This window comes from Marmota flaviventris, chromosome 5 (genome assembly GCF_047511675.1).
Source record: "Marmota flaviventris isolate mMarFla1 chromosome 5, mMarFla1.hap1, whole genome shotgun sequence".
Lineage (NCBI taxonomy): Eukaryota > Metazoa > Chordata > Mammalia > Rodentia > Sciuridae > Marmota > Marmota flaviventris.
Window position 1 is genome coordinate 154,470,108 of NC_092502.1, and position 22,619 is coordinate 154,492,726.

The following is a 22,619-nucleotide window of genomic DNA, read 5'->3' on the forward strand; positions in this document are numbered from 1 at the left end:
ATTTAACTATGCAATTTCAGAGCTTCTACCCAACATTCAATTGGGAATGATTAATCTGAAACTTCAATAACATGATAAAAAGGCAAATAGGAAGGATATATTAGAATTTATGAATGTTTGGTTCTAAGATAAACATGTCCAAATAAAATCATATGCTCATAGTTTATATCAGTATTTGTGACATCTATATATGTAAAAAGACATTTTTGAAGATGTAATACATAAAGTCTAATTAATTTAGTCACAGGAACATTAACTTGGAAGCCCTGTTAAACAATATATTTCCCACAAAGCATTATATTCTTCCCATTACTAGATTTGCATTTCAAAAATCATTGTACTACTTTTGCTAATGTTAGATCTTAATTACTGTCCATAAAGGTTTGAATTTGTTTAGTAAATATATAAGAATCTGTGTAACATTCTTGATTTTGACACATGGCCTACGATGCCTAAAATATTTAACATGTGACCTTTTACAGAAAGAGAATCCAGACTCCATGCAGAGGATTGGCCTTAATGTGGCCCTCTCCCTGCACCAGTTGTGTCTGACACCATCTGCACCTCACTCATTCCTCTCTAGCCACAGTGGTCTTCCTTCAGCTGATCAAAACTCTTTCTTGCTTCAGGGCCATGGCAAATGCTTCATCTTCATCTTCCTCACATCTGTGCATCTAGTGATCTCCACATAAATGTCCTTTCCTCAGAGAAGTCTCATGAGACCTATCCCACTCCATTCCAGTTAAGGCAGTTCATCTCAGGTAATTGCTTTTCAAATTCTGCACTCATTCTTTCTAGCATGCAGAAAAATTCAAGCAAGCATTTATTTTTGTACTAATATTTGTTTTGCTTCTGGCTTACCCAATGGATTGTAAGTTCTGTTATAGCTTGAACTGCATCTATGATGTTAACTGATATGTCCCCATTGGTACATAATTAGCAGTTCTATTTGTGTGCACAGCTTGGCACGTGGCTCTTGATGAAAATCTGTTGAATGAAAGTTGTGAGAATCTGTGGCTGAAAACTAAACACTGACTCTTATAATAGTAGCTATCAGGAATATTTCACCAGGACACCTTGCAAGGGTGGTCACTGGCAAAGCTTGTGATGCATGCATACTAATCATAATGATTTATATTTAACTTCAGCTGATGGTTGAATTGGAAACAATGAAAGAAAGAATAAATTACAAATGTCTTCATGCTTGATGCATATTCTATTGCTGAATATCTTTGGGATTGGAAAGTATTGTGCTAGTTCTGATGGGCTACTGTAAGGGCCACTGATTTCAACAAGAAACTAACTTGAAGGTTAGCTTAAACCGCATTTTTTCCTAAGCCTTTTTCATATCAATTGGATCGAGAGAACATCTATAGATTAACAGATTCTCATTCTAGTGTCAAATGTGTTCCAATGTTGCTGGCGCTCAGTTTCTATAAACACCAATCATAAAGATGTAAGGCAAGCAAATAACATGACTCCTGCCTTATAGAAAAGGGTAGAAATGCAATTCTCTCAGGCCAGAGTTGGCCAGGTTATGATTACCATAAAACGTCTATGTAGGAGTATTTGGGCTGTATGTATTACTGAGTGAAACTTCCAATCTCATTAATCTACAGAAAATGGAAATTGAAAGTCTACCAGAATCTCTCCTTAATGTAGACCCCCCCCTTAATGGATCAGAGCTGAAGTCCAATGGGGACCCACATCCCTTGTGTCTGTACATTTATAGTTGTCCATCACCCTAAAACACATAAAATAAAAGGCTGACCTTGACATCTTCATAACATTCAAGAAAAGCAGGTTCAAATTTAGAATTTTTGGACTCTGCAAGTTTCTCCTTGGAACGTGACAACACGGGGAGCCATTCCTCATTCCATCTTCCAGTGGACAGTGTGTGTGTGTTTTGGGGGGCACAATTTTGCCTCTGTGTATGAACACAGCAGTTTGCAAGTCCACACTCCAGCAACTTACCAATCCTTAACCTCTCCTGCCAAGAAGGGTACATACATGTGAACATCGGAGGCACAATTTGTCCCTGAAACAATGAATTTAAAAAAGGGACTCATGTGGCCCCTGGAAGGAGGCACTGAGCCATTTGTACACAGAATTCCATAATTTCAGATTTCCTAAAACAGGGTGCAACATTTTCTGTAAATGTCCAGATAATAGTTTTGGCTGGATGTGGGGGTATATGCCTGTAATCCCAGCTACTTGGAAGACTGAAGCAGGAAGATCACATCTTTGAGGCCAGCCTGGGAAACTTAGGGAGATTGTCTCAAAATAAAATGTGAAAATGGACAGGGGATGTAACTCAGTGATACGGTACCACCAAAAATAAATAAATAAATAAATAAATGAATAAGAGTTTTACCTTTGTGGTCCAGTAGATCTCTGTTGCAGCTGTTGCAACTACTAGCTCTGCTGTTGAAGCCTAAAATAGCCCCAGACAAAAGACAACTTGTAAACGGATGCACACAGTGATGTTCCAGTAAAACTTTTAAGAACAAAAGTTGTAGTTGGGCATGGTGGTGCACTCTTGTAATCCCAGGACATGGGTTGGGGGTTGAGACAGAAGGATCACAAGTTTGAAACTAGTCTCAGCAACTTAGTAAGACTCTGTCTCAAAATAAATAAAATAAATAAAATAAAAAAGGACTGGGGATGTAGCTCTGTGGTAGAGTACCCCTGGGTTCAACCCCAGTGCATCAGGGGAAAAAAAATAAAAGGACAAAGGTTTCAAACAGGAGCTCCAGCTTGTGTGCAATCTCTTGGAGTCTCAGCACTGGCTGAAGCACAGTAGATAAAAGCCAGATGGGCTTGGAGTTCCCCTGAAAAATCCCCTCAGCTTGCATTTCTGTACCCTCGTTTGTCAATCCCTGGTTGAGAACAAAGAGATGCAAGTGCCAAGGACAGGAAAACATGTCTGTACTGAATAGTTACAGGTAAGGAAGAAGATAAAGGATGGGTAGGAAAGGGGAACATGACTTGTATTTGCAATAAGTAATAGTGCAGCCAGCCTAGTACCTGCCCTAGTACCCAGCCCAGGGTCTAGCCTAGTATCTCCCCTCGGTAGAGAAACATATCAGTGTTGAAGCTAGAGATGACCAACAGTGGGCTGAACTGGAGAATTGGAGTTGAAGTTAGTGAAAATGGTGAGATTCTGGATGTAGTGTGTAGGTAAAGTTAAGGACGTTTGCTGGTGGAGTGTGTGAGGGTGTAAAAAGCAGAGATACGGCCTTGCTGCTTTGTTAGGATTTCTTACCAAGGGGTCTGTATTAGCTTCCCCAAGATGTTATTAAAATGTACCACAAATGAGGAGGAATAAAACCACAGAAATCTATTGTCTCACTTCTGGAGGCCAGAAGTCTGAAATCAAGGGATTGTCAGGGTCATGGCTCTCCTAGACGTCCCTAGGGGAAGGTTTTTCTTCTTCTTCTTCTGGGTTCTGGTGGTTTCTAGCAGGACCTGGCATTTCTTGGCTTGTAAGTACATCAATCCAATCTCTTCCTCCATCATCGCGTGCCATTCCTCCTGCATGCGTCTCTTCTCCTCGTTTTATAAAGGACACCAGTCATACTGGACGTAGGATGTCCCTCCCTTCCTTTCTTCAAGTTGACTTCATTTTAACTAAATTATATCAGCAAAGACTTTATTTCCAAATAAGATCACATTTTCAGGTCCTGTGGTTAGGACTTAAACCTATTTGCGGAGCACAATTCAACTCATAATGGGATCATAACTGTACTGCAGGGACTCATGAAGTTTCTGGAAAATTCATTCTATACATGGTTTTTGTTTTGAGGTTATAGCCCAACACTTTCATTATATTCTTGGACTTCAGCAAATCAAAATTCTAATTTAATTCCTCCTTTTAGGAAAGTTTGAGCTCTAAAAACATCAAGTGACTTGAAAAAACTCTGGACTAAACCATCAGTGGACCCAGGGCAAAGATCACCAGACCCTTTTTCAGGATCATCTCTTGATGTCTTTTTTGGTTGACGGCATGAAAAGGATAATAATACAAAGAGAAGCTTTCCTACCTCATGGGAGAGCACACATGTTTCATGTTTCAGCTTGCCTCTAGTGTTCAAGATGTGACTTCACTTCAGGGGTGGCACTGAATTATAATTCATGGTGACAACTATGGAGAGTTTTGTATTATGCCAGGCACATATCAGCATGTGACCCATGTACTTCATCATGCTGACACATGTAGTTTGGAAATGTACGCAGAACAGCTCTCAAACTCAGTCCAGCCTTAGGGCAATAGAAGACACCCCTGTGCTATCAGGGTGATGTCAGTATCGAGAGCAGTGGCAGGAAAGAAAGAAAAGGGACTGTTCAATTACGTATGCTTGGCTTTTATAAAGACAAGTCAAGGTGCCTCCTAACCAGTCTTCTGTGCTCTTGCATGTCTTCAGCTATGATTTTATTCTGGTCGGTTCCCAGGGTTCCTGATAAGGCTGGCTGCTCTGTGGGCAGGAAGCTCTCTCTGTGCTTCACCGTCTCCCAGCTCCTGCCTATTGATTTGTCTCCCAGACACTTCCACAGCAGGCTGAGAAGCTCAGATTCCAGAATAGGACTGGACTATGGAAGACACCTGGCTATGGAAGACACCGTACACCTGAGCTTGGCTAGAAACACATAGGAAATAAATGAAGAGGAGATAAGGAAAATATGACCTTTTTTGCCCATGAGTAATGGTATAAGCTAGTATGGATTGAAGTGGCAAAGTAGTGTTCAGTGGTTTTTCTTTCTTGACTGTGTAGTTGAAAATATGTCCTTCTTCCCACCCCCCCCCCCAAATAAATAGTAGCAATTGGCTGAAAATACTTAGGAGATGGCAGAGATGTAATTAACTTTTTAAAAACCAGCAAAGCATGGCCATTTTACTAATGTTCCTTAATATTTCAAAGGAAGAGAAGAAATACTTTTTCAAAATAACAGGAATACCTAGGGAGGCACGTATTTAAGATATTGTTATTTCCATTTATTATAATTATTGATCAAAGAATCACTCTTTAATTATATTTGTTCAATAAAACAGTCCTAGACTATCTTAAAAACACTTACATTTCCTTCCCTGTACTGATGGAAAATTACTCTGCCTCTAACCTACTGAGAAAAATCCCCAAATCACCATGGGAGCACTCTGTTGATTGGCACCCCCACCACTAAAAGCATGTTTCTCCTCTTTGCCTTCCTCCTGCTTTGTGATCTTGTCTTCAGGGAGCAGCCCATTCCTGGCCAAGGCTAATCCCATGGTAATTGGAGTCCTGTGGTCTCCTGGAGAACTTTGAGGTCAATCATTCCTGCTCTGAAGTTATTCACCTCTTTTTGTCTGAAGACTTTCTTCCTTGTATAAACATATTGAAAACCCTTTCTTCCTGTGTAACATACATCCTGTTACGTTCCTAAGTCTGTCTTTCACAACCGAACAACAAAGGAGACAAACCAGCTTATCTTCAGCATCTTTATGCGTTTTTAATTGGTGCATTATAATAATACATAACAGTGGGATTCACTGTGACGTATTCATACATGCACATGACATAATTTGATCAATCTCATTCTCTAGTTTCTTCCCTTCCCCTCCCTCCTCTCTCTCCTTTTATTCTCTTCTTTTACTCTAGTTGTCTCCCTTCTATTTTTTTTTCAGATCTCTTTCTTTTTTTTTTTTTTTCTCTCTAACTTCCACAGCTGAGAGAAGACATTTGACACCTGACTTTCTGATCTGGCTTATTTCACTTAACATGATGTTCTCCAGGTCCATCCATTTACCAGCCAAGGATGTAATTCCAGTCTTTGTGGCTGAGTAAAACTCCACCATGTATGTGCACCACATTTTCTTTATTCATTCCTCTGTTGTGGGCACCTGGGCTGCTTCCATAACTTGGCTACAGGGAATTGTGTGCATACATTCATTTAAACTCACAGCATCCTCCCCCACACCCTCACCTTTCCATCACTTTCTCACTAAAGTCATCAGGGCTTCCAAATCAAAGGGAGCAGAAACTTTGCCCCTACTTTCCAAAAAAACGTTTTCACATAGCAAAAGTGCAAACTGTAGTGACCATTTTTTAATAAACATAATCATAATTTTAACTATTGAATTTCTATAAGGATTATAGCTTTAAAAATATAAATATTTGCTGGATGTGGTGGGGTACTCCTATAATCCCAGGGACTTGGGAGGCTGAGGCAGGAAGACTGCAAGTTCAAGGCCAGGCTCAGCAACTTAATGAAATCCTAAGCATCTTAGCAAAACTCCTAGGTTCAATCCTCAGTACCAAAAGAAAAAAAAAGAGAGAGAAAAAATTATTTAATTTAAATTTAATTTTCTTTCTTTTCCTCTCTCTCTCTCTCTCTCTCTCTCTCTTTCTTTTAAGGCTCTTCTTCCCTGTAACTCAGGTTTCTCATTAGTCTTCTTTCTATCTGTAGTGGAAGAGGTCTTTTTTTTCTTTTTGTTTTTGTTTTTGGTACCAGGGATTGAACCCAGGGACACTTAACCACAGAGCCACATCCCGGCCCTTTTACTTTTTATTTTGACATGGGATATCACCAAGTTGCTTAGGACCTCGCTAAATTGCTAAGGCTGACTTTGAACTTTCAATCCACCTGTGTTAGCCTCCCAGGCTGCTGGGACTACAGGCCTGACCAACATGCCCTTTGTGATTGTGGAGAGGGCTTCCGCTGGCTGTGATTGGGAATACTGGCTCCATGTGGTCATCTCTGACACCACAGTGGACCTGGGCTCCTTACCCCTGTGGAGATGAAAACCCTAACTCCTCTCTAGGTCTCCTTTGAAACACCCAGCTGGTGCAAAGGGAGCAAGGGAGTGTGCCTCCTGACGGCCAGGTGAGAGTGGAAGGCCAGGTGACCTGGGAACTGCTGGGGCTTGAGCCAGGGGCTGGCAGGATGAAAGTCCCTGGGGCTTTTAACTTTGTTTTTCTACTACCTAGACCCTTGCTCAGATTACTCACTTCACTTATATGAGTTGGAAGAATAAATTAAAGTTTTAATCTCTGTGTTAGTTTTTTTTCTTTTAAAAATTTTATTTTAATTTGTTTTATATGAAAGCAGAATATTTTTCAATTCATAGTACACATACAGAGCACAATTTTTCATGTCTCTAGTTGTACACAAAGTAGAGTCACACCATTCATGTCTTCATACATGTAATTGGGATAACGATATTCACTTCATTCCACCATCTTTCCTACTCCCCTGCCCTCTCCCTTCCTCTCCTTTCCCTTTGCCCTACCTAAAATTCCTCCATTCTTACCATGGCCCCCCCCACGGGATCCCCATTATGGATCAGTATCCTCAAATCAGAGAAAACATTTGGCATTTGGTTTTGGAGGATTGGCTTACTTCACTTAGCATAATATCTCCAACTCAGTTCATTTACTTGCAAATGCCATAATTTTATTTTATTTTAAAGCTGAAAAATATTCCATTTGTATATATACCACAGCTTCTTAAACCATTCATCTACTGAAGGGCATCTAGGTTGGTTCCACAATTTAGCTATTGTGAATTGGGTTGCTATAAACACTGATACGGTCATGTCACTGTAGTATGCTATTTTTAAGTCCTTTGGGTATAGATCAAGGAGTGGGATAGCTGGGTCAAATGGTGTTCCATTCCAAGTTTTCTAAGGAATCTCCATATTGCTTTCCAGATTGGCTGCACCAATTTGTAATCCCACCAGCAATGTATGAGTGTGCCTTTCTCCCCACATCCTCACCAACATTTACTATTGTTTTTATTCTTAATAGCTGCCATTCTGACTGGAGTGAGATGAAATCTTAGAGTAGTTTTGATTTGCATTTCTATAATTACTAGTGATGATGAACATTTTTTCATATGCTGGTTGACTGATTGTATACCGTCTTTTGAGAAGTGTCTGTTAAATTCCTTGGCCCATTTATCGATTGGGTTATTTGTTATTGTGTTAAGTTTTTTCAGTTCTTTATGTATCCTAGAGATTAGTGCTCTATCTGATGTGCATGTGGTAAAAATTTGTTCTCGTTCTTTAGGCTTTCTATTTACCTCACTGATTCTTTCTTTTGCTGAGAAGATGCTTTTTAGTTTGAATCCATCCCATTTATTAATTCCTGATTTCATTTTATTTTTTTTTTTTGCTATAGGAGTCTTATTGAGGAAGTAGGAGCCTAATCTAGCATGATGAAGATTTGAACCTACTTTTTCTTCTATTAGGCACAGGGTCTCTGGTTCAATTCCTAGGTCCTTGACCCACTTTGAGTTGAGTTTTGTGCATGGTAAGAGATAGGGACCTAATTTCATTTTGTGGCATATGAATTTCCAGTTTTCCCAGCATCATTTGTTGAAGAGGCTATCCTTTCTCTAATATATGTTCTGTGTTAGTTTTTAACCACTGCTGTAACAAACACAGTGACTTCAAAGCAACACAAATGTCTAATCTTCTATTTCCCATTCTGGACTTAAGTCCAGAAACATTGTGGTGGCTCATCTTGGTCCTTTTTTAGAGTCTTACAGTCAACACCAAAGTTTTCCCAGGGCTGATGTCCTTTCTGGAGGCTCTGGGGAAGAACCCACTTTCAGCCTCATGCAAGTGAGCTTGGCTCAGTTCAGTTCCTTGCAGTTATAGGTCTGAGGTTTGCACTGGATTAGCCAGAGCTGGTCCTCACTAATCTACCTCCACTAACCCAGTGATTTCAAACCAGACATAAAATAAGCATGATTTCTGTTAATCAGGAGAAACGATCATTGTTTTATTCTTAACAATGTTTATTGAACAAATCAGAAGGTGTCTCTTTTAATATTTTTAAAATCTCAAAGCAAAAAATTAGAATTTAAAGATTGAGAAATTTAGTTTTTTTTTCCCTTGAGAGGAAATTATCATGAAAATGAGATACTGCTTATTTTTCTAGAGCAAAGAGAAAGATACATCATTTCTTTTGACCTAAATGTATAAAAATGTGACATGGAAAGAGCAGAAGAAACGGGGAATAGATCCTAAAAAGGTAGAGCAAGGGCACAAGGTTCAGTGAGGGCAACAGGTGATGCTGCATCTCATTGGTCAGGCCCTAACGGTGGTGCTTATTTAATAATATAAGAAAACAAATCCCCACCTTCCTGTGTATCTATGAAGCACCAACTAGACATGAATAAATGAGTGAAAGGAAGACGAACAGAATAGAGAAGGACAAGGGGAGGGAGGAAGGGAGGAAAATGGGGCACCAGATGCTGAAATGGAGTGAGTCAAGTTCCATGCATGTATGATTTTTTTCAAAATTAAATCAACTACTGTGTACAACTATAATGCTCTCATAGAAAATAGTGAAAAAAATAAAATAAAAAAAATTTTAAAAAGTAAAATAGTATAAAATGCCCAGTTATATTTGCTCCCTTTTTAAGTTTTGTTTTCTCACTATATAGGCACATATGAGTTTCTCATATTTATATATAAAGAAAATATCTCTGCAACATCAATTATCTTCTAAAAGATGTCTGTAAGCTGTGACATCCTTTGATAATTTTTCATTTAGAAACCCCAAGCTTCAAGCTGCCTCAATTTTTTTTTTCTATATGAAATATTCTCTTCTCATTGTGTGTTTTCTATCTACTGGTTTTGTATCATTTTGGGAAAGAGGTTCTTCGGAAATTCATTGAATAATAGTTGCATGATGGGTCAGACTTACTGTTACAGCCCACAATTATGGGGAAATTTTGAAAAAAAATTGTTAGGGAATGCTAATACAGATTTTGTCACATCCTTATATAAGCCTTAAGAAATGAGTAAGTCTAGGCATGGGATTCTCCCTAAGTGAAAAATTAACAGTTGTTCCTATCTATTTAAATTTTTTTTTAGCATATTACTCAAAATAGTAGCGTCTTGAAATCAACTATGATGATAAGAACAAATGAAGTGACATAGCTATTTGGAGAATAAAATTTGGTTCATTCTCCAGCTGATTCTTTCCAGTTGGAGATTCTGAAAGCTCACTTACAGAGAGGCCTTATACCAATTAATGTTGAGCAAGGAATGAGTGTCCTAGGCTTTTCCAAGCTTTGCCAAGTCCTGCTGACACTTGACTTTACATGTAATAGAACATTATCAGGCAAAGAAAGATCCTCCTTAACTACAGATTCCTGGCCCCAGCAGTGTCTTGTCACTGTCAAGAAGCCAGGGGTGGTGGTGTTTACCCTGGAGGGAGTTAATGTCTTACACATAAGGGAGCTTCCTAATTTCTATCCTGAAACCAATCCTGGAAATAATTGAGGGAGGAAATACTTGACTTGTGGCAAATATTTCTGATCTCATCCTAACAGAACTCTTGCCACTTAAACTGTAGTCCCTAGAGCAGCAGCATCCGCATCACCTGAGAAGTTGATAGAAATGCAGTATTTCAGGACTTCTATGAGACCACTCAAATTAAAATCTGCAATGTAACAGGTGCCAGAATACATGAAAAGTCTGATAATGCACTACAGGTCCATACCCACCCCCACGAGTACACACACACACACACACACACACACACGAACATTCACACACTCAGAATTTTGAAAGCCTAAGCAGTGCTAACTCCACTGAAATTTGAGGTAAGAAATGGTACAGCTAAGAGGACCCTGGGTCCTATTATCTCCTTGCAGGTGTCATCTACCCACCACGTTCAATGCTGAGACATTAGGTAGTGCCTGACTCCCAGGTCACCTGGAGAGATAAAAAGCAGAGGGTCTGGCTGAGGGGCTTTCCAAGAGCTGCAGGAGCAGCTGTCAATCTGAGGGCATGCTGGAGGCTGGGGACACGCTCATTCTCATTGCTTTTCTCTTTACTTTTGTCTGGATAAACAGAGGATTTGGGTCTCTTAGGCTGTCAATCCAACTTCCTCAACAAGGACCAAATTTTTAAAAAAGTAAGAAAGAGAGGACAGGAATGAAGTGGATAAGAGTCAAAGCAAATATCAGACAAAGTAAACTGAGTGGTATATACACTGCAATAAAAGGAAAAAAACACCCGAGGAGGAAAATGGATTTTGCAGGTTTAAAATGTGGAGTCCCTGAATGGTGGTGCTTGTGACCTAAGCTGTCAAAAGAAAAGTGGTATTTTTCAGCTGTGGGTTTCTGAGACTTAACCCTTTTTTTTTTATTAGATAGCTATTTAAGTGGCAGGTGATCCTTTTTTATTTTTATTTTATTATAGGTCTATTAGCATTATTTTTTACATCCTGATATTAAGTTTTATGATTAGGGTAGGTAGAATAGTGGGTTTCTAAAATTCATTCATCAATTAATTTTGGCTTCTTTGATATACAGTAAAATAAAATGACTTTTTAAAAATCAAATCAGTAGAAATAGATAGTATTCCAGGACCCAGTGATTTTCATGTTTCCTTCTGCTCCAAGCTGCTTTATTGAATGTTACTTCTCTCCTTTTTTCCAATCCCTTCAACTATTGGTTCACATGACATCCCTGTGGCTTGTCCTCTGGACACAGCTGAAGAGTTACTGTAATGTCATGCCTGGTGTTTGCATGAACACTTTTGTCAATGAACTGGAGAAATATGGATTCCGACAATGGCAAACTGGGATCTTGTCTGAAGAGATTCCTGTGTTATAAATCATTCTGGATAAACAGCTACCTAATGTTTCTTCAGCATTAAAGTTCTATAATTCCATGCAGTTTAAGTTGTTCAATTCTTCAGAACTCTAGTTCTCCACGGGTAAAAGGAGCAGATGCATTTTTTTAAACAACTTCTCTAAGGAGACATGTTTTCCTAGAGGGGGTGGGAGGTTTTGAATTTTTACCTAACAAATGTAAGGATTTCATTCAGGAGAACATTAGAGATCAATGGCATTTTGTCTATGAGGTTGCCTAAGACTAAGCTCCAGGGAGATCTTTCATTGTGCTTCTGAGCAAGTGTTATTTCCCTCCACCACCCCTCTTTCTCTCTGCTTTTCTCTCCAGATTACCGCCCCCCACCCCCACCCCCTGCACAAGACTGCGGAATTTACAACCTAAAAGGACCAATGTTTCAAGGTTAATGCAGTCAGTCTTGACATTCTCCTTGAAAAATTATCCATCTCTCTACATAGGAACAGTGGGTGCTGGCCAGATGTCAAATATTCCTGTGGCCACAGAGCCTGCTTATTTTTTATTTCTTCCTTTTCCCCCATGAAAATGGAATTTTTTTTTCTAGAGGCAATTTATCATTGTTGGCTCAGAAATACAATAAGGAATGTAAACTATATAAGGATGCTGCAGGAAATAAATGTTCACTTTCTTCTTTACCAAATACGCATGGAAATCTCCCAAATACAGAGACCCAGAACTATTGAGGGGCACAAAAAAGGCAAATAAATAAGAGCTCATATTATTAATGAAAGAAATTACAAATTCGTAAAACCAGGATTCTCAGATTATTTTTTTATCAATGCATTCAGGGGTCATGTTAAAATGCAGATTCTAACTTAGAAGTCTCCTTTGGGGACTGGAGATTGTGCATTTCAAAAAAGTCTCCTAGATGGTGCTGGTGCTGTAGGTCAGGCAACCACGGTGAGTAGCCAGGCCTCAGACACAGAGGAGCATCCTGGAGAGGAAAGCTCTCTGCAGGGAGAGTCAAGGTAGCTTTGCTGCTCCCAGTGTGATCTGAACAGGGACAGTGGTACCCTGTCAAGCCAGATTGGAGTCTTAGCTCAACTTATCCTCCATATTTTAAACAAGGTGAGAAATATTAATAAAATCTCTACAATTAACAAATTATGACTTTTAAATCTCAGCCATGCTCTCTGTTCTGCTTTCCTGTCCCTCACAAACCTGTGTGGTGGTTTCTGCAGGGAAGCACAGCACAGGTTTGAATTTTCGGCTAATGAAAACAAGCATTCCTGTTGCGTGACAGAGAAGGGTGCTAAAACATACAACAGTCCCATCTGCATTATATATTTTTTTATATTTTTATATCATGTATGTTTTTGCTTTCATTTTTATTTTTTAAAATATTGCATTAGAATATTATTTATTTTTAATATTAAGTATTTTGGCATATCCTAAGTTTTATGCTCCTTGCAAGTGCCTCACTTACCTCACCCTGATCCCAGCTCTGATCAGCCACATTAGCATAACACATCACCAGGGATCTCCTCCAAAGACAGGGACCTCCATCCAATCCAGGCTCATTGAATCAGAATCCACATTGTGACAGGATCTGGGATGATTTCTGTGCACATTGAAGGTGGAGAAGTGTTCTTAAGAGACCAGGCTTTTCAAACTGGGGTTGTCTCAGTCTGTCTCACGGTATCCTGGAAGACTTTTGTTTGACACTACGTGATCAAGCCTCAGATTCTATGAGTTTCTAAAGTGAGGATGGTCCTAAGTTTCCTCTAGATCTGCAAAGCATATATGAAGTATATGTATATGTCAGCTATCTTTTAAGATCAGCCATGGAACCACATCTCCTTTTAAAAATTACACATGTGCAAAAATAGACTTCAATAAATAAGGATGGCTTCTATTATAAGCAAGCTAGTCCCAGAAAAAAAATCATTAGGTAACTAGAATAGTTTTCTTTTTGATTCTCTTTCTATATTTAATGTAGCTCATCCTAAGGGATGAAAAACAACCAAAATATGCCCCCATTCTGCAATGCACTCTCCCTCTTTTGATTGTGTCTTTGAGGAGAGTTCTGAAAGGCATCAAATGAATCCATTTCCACTACAGTCCTAGAATGTAATGAAAATGGAAAGTGACACAATTATCTTTTCTTGTATCAATGATTCTAAGGACAGTTTGTGAAGACATTAAATTAAGTCTCTCCTTTGTCTACCAGTTGTGCTGCCCTAATGGGAGAGGAAGCAAATGCTTTATTTGCAAAAAAGTCAAGTAGAAGTTTACAGAGTCTTTTCATCAGAAACATGGTGGGTCTAGGTTTGAGGGTGCAAAAATGAGTTGCACTTTTTGACTCCACTACCTTTTATGTTTCATTTTTCATGGAAAAAAAAAATGGTTTTCACAATGAGATAGGCAGTGTCTTTTTAGACTGAATTTTATTTAAATGTCTTCCTTACAAGGAGGTTTACTTAATGCAACACGCAGCTGGGCAGATGGGTTGTACTGTTGACTATGAGGTGCTGTTTGGAGCATAAGAAGATGAAGAACTATTTTCTAGTTTGTTATGGATCACATACACAGAGCAGGAAAAGGAATGAAAATTTAGCAATTTTGTGGTCAATTTGATAACCAGTGGCTGAAGAGATTCTCAGTGGAAGCAATCCTGGATGTAACATGCATTTGAAAATGTACAGGGACAGTTTTGTTTGTCACAACGGGAGGCCCCTGTAACTTTCAGAATGCAGGGTCAGGGAAGCCGAAAGCCTGTGTGTAGGGAGCAGTGGTACCGAAGGCAGAGCTCTCCCTCCCTGTATCAGACAGACCCTAAGGTGGCTCCCAAACCTCTTGCCTTTTATGTGATGCCTGCACCTTGAGTGTGGGAGGGGAATGTGATGTGTCTTCAACCAGGATCACACAGCAAAAATGGCAGAATGCAGGTGATTAGTATAAAAGACTGCAATATCTGTTTTTTTGCTAGGGATTCTTCCTTACTAGCTTGGAGGGAGCTAGTACCCTTATTAAAAAAGACAAAGGGAGCTTGTTTGTCCTTCTGCTATGTGAGGACACAGTAAGGAGACAGCGTGTTAGAACCAGGAGATTGTCTTTACCAGACTTTGAACCTTCCAGCAAACACCTTGATCTTGGATGCCCAGTCTCCAGAACTGTGAGAAATAAACTTCTGCTGTTTATAAGCCATCTAGTTTATGATACTTTGTTTAGGAATCTAAGCAGATGCTGGCAGACCATGTTCCCCTGCTCCCTTCCCATTGACTGGCCAATGGCAAGACTTGGAGCAGCCTCCTTGAGCACAGACAGGGAGGCACAGTGGGTTGTGTGGGCTCATGAGGTGCAATGAGCAATGAGTTCCTGTCCCTCTCTGGCTTTTCATCCACTGAAGTCTTATTGTTAACCTGAAGCGTGTGCTCACCTAAGGTGGACTCCTATCCCCACCTGAAACTGGAAGATGGGAATTTTATCTTCTCTGCTAACTTTTGTAGGTATGGCTCCTAGGTCGCAAGAAAGGTACTCCTGGGTCTGTTTAAAAGATTTTTTATTGTTAAAAAAAGAGAAAGGGCTTAAAATTACAAGTTTTCAAATGCTCTAAGAAGAACAAGGAGAAGTTTTCTCTCTAATTTTCAACAGGGAGAATAAAGCCCTTTATTTTTTATTTATAAAAATGCCCTCATATTTTTTTTATATTTTAGGAGGGCAGAGACAACCCTCCTTCTTCATAGAAGGCTTCCTTTAAAGATGACACCTGTTTACTAAGTATCCTGATTATCTTGGGGTGACCAGTCTGTTCTCTTTCTGGAAAGGGCTTGGAGAACCTGGAGATAAGTCACTGATAGGGTTTGCATGCGTGGATGTAGGATTGGGATGGGATTGAGAACATGTTAAAAGGGGCTAAAATAGCATGAAGAGTACAGTGAAGGAGATTTCCAACCAAAGTAAAGAGATTTGAAAGGGAAAACAGATTGTTTAGTTGAAATTTCTTCATTTTAGAATATATGGCAGGCATTATTTATATGATAAATAACTTTATTATTGCAACTTCAGGTAAATAGTTGAGGAGTATCTGGGTGTTATGGTTGAGATGTGGAAAGTCCCCCCAAAAGCTCATGTGTTGGAAGCATGGCCAGGCAATGGAGTAACATCAGAGGTGAAATGACTGGACCACGAGGGACCTGAGCCCATCTGTGGATTAACTCCTTTTCTGGATTCATAATCTGAATGGACTTACTGGGAGGTGGTGAAAAGAAGCAGTAGATGGACAACGTCTGGAATGAGTAGGTTGCGGAAGGCATGGCCCTGGGGGCTATCTCTGTCCCTCACCATTCTCCTGTACTTCCTGGCCACCATGAACTGAGCAGTTCTCCTCTGCTGTGGACTTTCACCATGATGTCCCTGCCTTGGAGCCAGGCAGCCATGGACCGCACCCCAGAAACCATAAGCCAAGATCAATCTTTAAGTAGTGCTTGTCGGTTATTTTGGTTACAGTGATGAAAACCAGGGGTCTGACAAGCTCTCAGCACTGCATAGCCCAAGGCACCCTCACAACACAGCCAGTGGCATCCGAGGGGACTCGGCCCAAAGGTGCACCAAAGACTCACCAGTTCCTGGAGACCTCTCCACTGCGGAGTCTTCACAGTGCCCCAGACCTCAATAAGAGTACTTTTCCCCTTGAGTCTTTTATGACTATATATTTGGATGAGATGTGACTTGTATTATTTAATATACTCCTGACATCAGGTCTTATTTAGAGATAAAAACACTGAAGCTCAGAAAGTTGAGTTTCTAGCTCAAAACCACACAGTTAAGACAGACTCAGGAAAAATAAACAATCAGGCAGATAGACAGGATTAAAGTTCTCTGGTGACTCTGACATCTTCTTGACATCCCCTGGTGACTCTGAGCATCTATCCCAGCCCTACCTAGAAGCCTCATGAGTGAGCTGGAGACTCTCTTAGGCACCAGCTAGCTCTAATAATTTTTATTTTTTAATTATTTATTTTAATTTGTTATATATGACAACCAAGTGCATTACAATTCATAGTACACATATAGAGCACAATTTTTCATATTTCTGGTTGTACAAAAAATACAGTCACACCATTCATGTCATCATACAGGTACTTAGGGTAATGATGTCCATCTCATCCACCGTCATTTCTATCCCATGCCCCCTCCCTTCCCCTCCCTCCTCTTTGCCCTATCTAGAGTTCATCTAATCCTCCCATGCTGCCTTCAATAATTTTTAGACAATGATGTCTTAATGGCTCAGTAAACCAATTGTACAGGCTCTCAAACCACACGGGTCACAATTTTTTTAAAAAAATGATATGGAATAAATTGCAAAATATAATTATATATGAATATAATCACTCCAAAAAATAATCAGACTCAAGCATGAGTCTGTGGAGGTAATACATTAATTAGCTTGATCTAGCACAATATATACATTTTTGTTTGATCATAGCACAACATATACACTTTGTCAATTTAAAAAGTGAAAAATATTTTAGAAATTTAAACAAATATCAGAGTAAGCACATGTAGAAAATGTAAATATTGTTTAGAGAATATTTAATCCAGTGATGTGTGTATAAAACAAAATTGTTCATTGAAGAATTTATCTTCTAAATCTGGAAAGGCCCTAATCCCCACATTTACATCTTACAGATGAAGAGACTGAGGCCCACAGGGAGTGACAGGGTGCTTTGAGGTCAGAGAGCTAATTAAGAGCAAATCTCTGAATAGAACCCCAGCACTTTCTCTTTTACCGAGTGTGTGCCTTCTGTCTTTCGGCCCTCCCTTTCCTTCCCTTCTTAATGCAGCACAGGGAGCTTAAAATTTCATCTTCAGTCAGCCTTTGGTAGTGGCTTAATAGGGCTTAGCTCTTCAGAACAGAAATGAATCCTGTTTGTTTTGAAAAGAAGGCCAAACCTAACAGGTGAGTGGATATTAAATAAAGGTCTTTGAGGATCAGGGCAAACACAGGGAGCTTGTTTGTGAAGCTCCTTGGGGGAGGTGGGAATTCAGAACACCAGATGGCCCCGAGAAGCAGCTGAAATTTCCTTTCCTCAGGGCCCTACATGCAGGAGGGGGCTCTACCCAGGGGAAGGAGTGCAGAACATCAGCCTCCCTTTGCAGGGGAACTCCAGCCTTGGCAAAGGGCACCGTGGACACCTTGTTGATTGCCAGGCCCAGAAGGGGGAGGCAGACCATCATCCTGCAGGAGGGAGGTTTGAGTCCCTAATGTGGCTGGCACAGCCTGGGGGCATGTCACAGAGAAGTTCTGTGTCTTGGTTCATCATCTCTAAAATAGAGATAAACCTACTTCATCATCTTGCCAAACTGCATGTGAGGATTAGTTATGACATGAAGGTGAGTTAGGAAAGCAGTGGGAAGGGGATACATACAAAAGAATAGAAAGTCACACATTGTTGATTAAGATCAGGTGCTAAGCATCTAAATTACTTAGCGTATGTTATTTTCTCCAATTGTAAAATCCAAGATTGTATCCGTCAATAATGTTTTTGTTTTAATAGAAAACTATTTTATGTGAATATAAAACTTCAAATAAAAGAGCTTCTTTTGATCAAAGCTGGAAGAATTTGAACCAGAATATAACCCAAAGTATAAAATAAATACCCATGAGTCCATGTTTACATAAATGAAAGCTCAAATAAATGATTGAATAAATTAATAAATCAATAAACAAACAAGGATAAAAAAACCTCCCAAATCTGTGCAGAATTCCAAATCACATGTGCTATGTTCTTCCTTCAAGGAGAGAGTTAACTTTTCCTCTTTACTGTGGGCAACTCAGAGACACTTTCTTCCAAAGAGTACAGTGTGAAGGAGAGAGAGATTACAACTGCATAGTGGAAACTGAGTCATAGCTTCACCAGGTGACCAAGATTGACAGGGATGACTAGCATGCACAAGAAATTCATTTTTACTTCTTCAGTCTTCCTCTCCAAACCCACAGGTACAGCCTGGTCACAGGAGAAACTTCAGACAACTCCAAATGGAGGGATGTTTTACAAGACACCTGACCAGTGCTCTCTAAACCTGTCAAGGTCAACACACTGTCAGAAACTGTCACATCCAAGATCAGCCTACCCAGACATGGAGAGTAAATGCAACATCAATCCAAGATCAGACAAAAGGGCATTAGATGAGGCCTAAGGAACTCTGAATACAGTATAGACTTTAGTTAATAGCAAACAACATTTGTTCATTAATTGTAACAAATGTACCATACGCATGTCACAGGGCGGGGGCCTTTTGGGAAACTGAGGCAGCATGAAACCCCCCCTCAAACCCTGATTCAAGTCTGAAAACCTCCCTTCAAACCTATCAAGTCAGAAAGATTTCAGACAGGTGGCTCAGAGTGACAGGCAAGGGCTTACTGAAGGGTTAGGAAAAGGGAAAGGGGATACTCTCAAGGGAGAGAGTGGGTCCCCTCAGAGAAGAGGGACAGGGTGCCTCTCCTGCACTCATTCTATTTGGGGCTCTTGGAGAAGTTTCTAGAGAGTCCAACCCAGGTCTACCTCTTAACTTTTTACTCACAGCAAAATGATGTCTGACTTCCAAGTCCCAACTGCCCTGACAACCTCAGTTGACCATGCTGACAGATTCTAATTGGATTCTTAATGATAAATTCTTACAGATTTTAGGGTTATGAGGAATTATTCTTATCTCCCTGAGTTTCAGGATGTGGTCTGCGAAAAGGGTCACAAAAGTCTCCCTTTTCAGGGTAACTTGAGTTCCTCTTATTGACATTATCTTGGGCCTGCATTTCTCCTACAGCTAATAGGTACTTTGCTGAGGATTATGACATATCCTATCCACTTAGGCTAGGCAGGGATGCAGATAAATTACTTCTTGGAAAAGAAAGCATGTGGAGGTCAGCACAGTAGGCCCATTTTATAGAATAATTCCTAACCTCGTGTTCCCATCATTCACATCTGTCTTTCCTCTATCACTAATACACAATGTTAATAATACGGGAAATTGGAGGCATATGGGAGAGTCTCTCTCTTACTTTTTCCATAATCTAAAACGATTCTTAAATTACAGATAAATCTCAGCAAACATACATGGCATGCCAATCAAGCTCCTGCTCTTGAAATCTTTGAAATGTTGAGGAGCACTCAGAGCATAAATACAACCTGGAGTGAGAGGAGATGCATATAGAAAGATGTAAATTCTGATGGTGTAAATGCTACAATTAGTAAATGCTCAGACAATAGAGAGATGATGAGTGAAAGAACTGCTATGTTGAGAAGTTCCCTCCAACAATTTCCTTGCACACCGTCTCTCTCTTCTTCAAGTAGGTGAGTGATGGTACTATGAGCAGGTGCTTGTTGCAAGGTATATCAAGTTTTGAACCTGCTGAATTCAAAGTACTTGTGAGATACAGCCAAGTGTATGAAATTTAGTCTGGGGTTGGTTCCATCAGGGACATGGCACTATCAGGTTTTCAAGGGTAACTGAGACTGCAGATGATGCAAAAGCATGTTGTAGCTCTCATCCTAAGAGGAGAATGTAAATAAGTGAGACATAACGTACGCTGCACAGAACAAGAGTCTTAAGGGTGACAAACTCCCTGAAACAGAAGCAAATTGTGCTGACTTCCTGAGTTTCAATTTTCTCATCAATGAAATGGGGATGGCAATATTTCTGGTCCTCTCTATTTTTCAGATTGGATGGACGGATTAGAGGATGTAATACATGTATTTTCTAATCCATAAAGAACTACAGAATTTAAGATAGCCATTGCTTAGAATGGCTGAAGAAATTGATTTCAAAACAGATATCTCTAAGAGCTTAGTTCTCTTAAGGCTTTTGTTTAACTGGATCTCATTTTTTTTTTTAATTGAAGATGCAAGTTCTAAATATCACAGTGATTTGCATACTCTTGGGAACTGTTTGAAGGCCTTGGCTCTTGGCTCAAGAACAGTTTTCTTTCTTAGTTATGTTGACAAGATTGTGTTTTCTATCATCTGTTAGTACCACTGCTAGAGAAATCTAGACACAATTTTTAAAATTTTTTGCCAGTTCATTCATATTTCTTGTCAGAGGTAAGATTTTCACTTGTAAAATTTTCTAATGAGCTGCCTCCTCAAAATCTGTTTATTAGAATGATAATGACACAATATAGAACAATTGATGGAGAAACCGATGCAATTCCAATTGCAGAAGTCATGCAATTTGAATATTTTCAAAATGGGAGATAATTAAGGCAACGTAGAAGAATAGGTCATAGCAGGGGTTTGAGTCCTCACTTTCACACTGTGGCTTGGCAGGGCTTCCTCCTCCCTTCCCTCCTCCCTTCCGTCCTGTGAAATGAACTCAGGGCCTATCACATGAAGGATATGCTCAGCCATTGAGCTCTACCCAACCCCTGGGGAGCTTTCTTCTCAGTTACATAACTGCACATGCTCTGCAGGTATGAACTGCCTCTTGACCGTGGATTTTCCCCTTCACTATTAACCTTTCCAAAGTTTCCAGCACTGGAATTAAGTGCTGTTCTCTGAGATTTCGTTAAGAGGCAGTTCAGTCTTTGACCTACTCATGTTAAATATTCTCTTCCTTTTGCCGGAAGCCCGTGGACTGCTCTGCTACCTCACAAGTTCCAACAAAGGTCATGGAGAAAGCAGAGCATAGAGCTGTAATGAAGAGTGGGCCTTTCCTCCTCTGCAGCATACAAATCATATGCTTTCTCAATTAATAACCCCCTGTGGGCTGCTTAGCCTTTTGAGTGAATGGCAGCATCAAGCTCTCTCTGAAGCACCCTTAGAGCAGCCCCCTGTGTGGCAATGATAATCTGCCTTTTGAAATTTCTTTTGATTTTTTTTAAAGGAAGAAATTTGAATAAGAAGAGAATGAAAGTGAATAAAATGGAATTAAGTTTGAGGCCAGATCTTCTAGGGTTGTTCAATGCAGGAAAATATTGATCACAGCATGTCTCTCTCAGGAAAGAAAGGTTTATCGGTTTTAGAATAAGAAGGGTGGTCAGCTCCAGAAGAGGTGATTCCTCAGCTCATCTGAAGGGAGTTCAATGTAACAGAAAGGGATAATATTGGTGAGAATTTTATCTAGTGATGGGTGGGATCACATTCTAGTATTTCCTCAATCTTCATCATGACCATCTTTGCCAAACTCAAGTAATCTCAAGTGACCGATGATCTTGAGCCACGGAATTAGATATAACAGTTCCAACTTGTATTGGAATCTGCACCTACCACTGACCACCATGCTCTGTGATCTCAGCATGGGGAATAATGTTTTTGAATCTAATTGTCTTTATAAATGAGGGTATTAATTTGTGTATCATAGAGTTTTTGAGAAGAAAAAATATGATATGCTTATAGGGAGGCTTTTATAAAATAAGACAAAGACATGTTTGTTGTTGTTACATTATCCTCTCACTTTCAGACTTGACTGAACAACAGTTGTAAGTGCTCAAAGAAGACTCAGTTTAAGGCAAACCTAAAGCCACCCTGCTAAGGGGCTGAATCATGTCCCCCACCCTGTCAAGAGGCTGACGTTTTACCCCCTCTTCTTATTAATGTGACTTTTGTTTTTAATTAGGCTCTTTGCAAATGATCGAGTAAAGATGATGTTATTAGAGTGACTCTGGTATAAACAGCGTCCTTATAGGAAGGGGAAGTTAGGCTGCATAGAAGACACAGGCAGAGGGAAGATGATGTGCAGACTCCGGGAGAATGCCAGGAGGTACCTGAGAGGCCTGCAGAAGGAGCCAATCCTGCCAACATCTTCATTTCAAACTTCTGGTTTCCAGAAATGTGAGACTGTGAATTTCTGTTGCTAAGGTCACCCAGCGTGAGGTACTTTGTTACAGCAGCTCCAGGAAACTAATACCCACCCTTTGCCTGAGAGGCAAATACTGCTATTTGTCTGCTACCCTCATTGACTTCACTGAAATGTGAGTCATGTATGAACAAAGACTGCATCCATTGCAGTGTCTACTACAGTGTCTTGGAGGC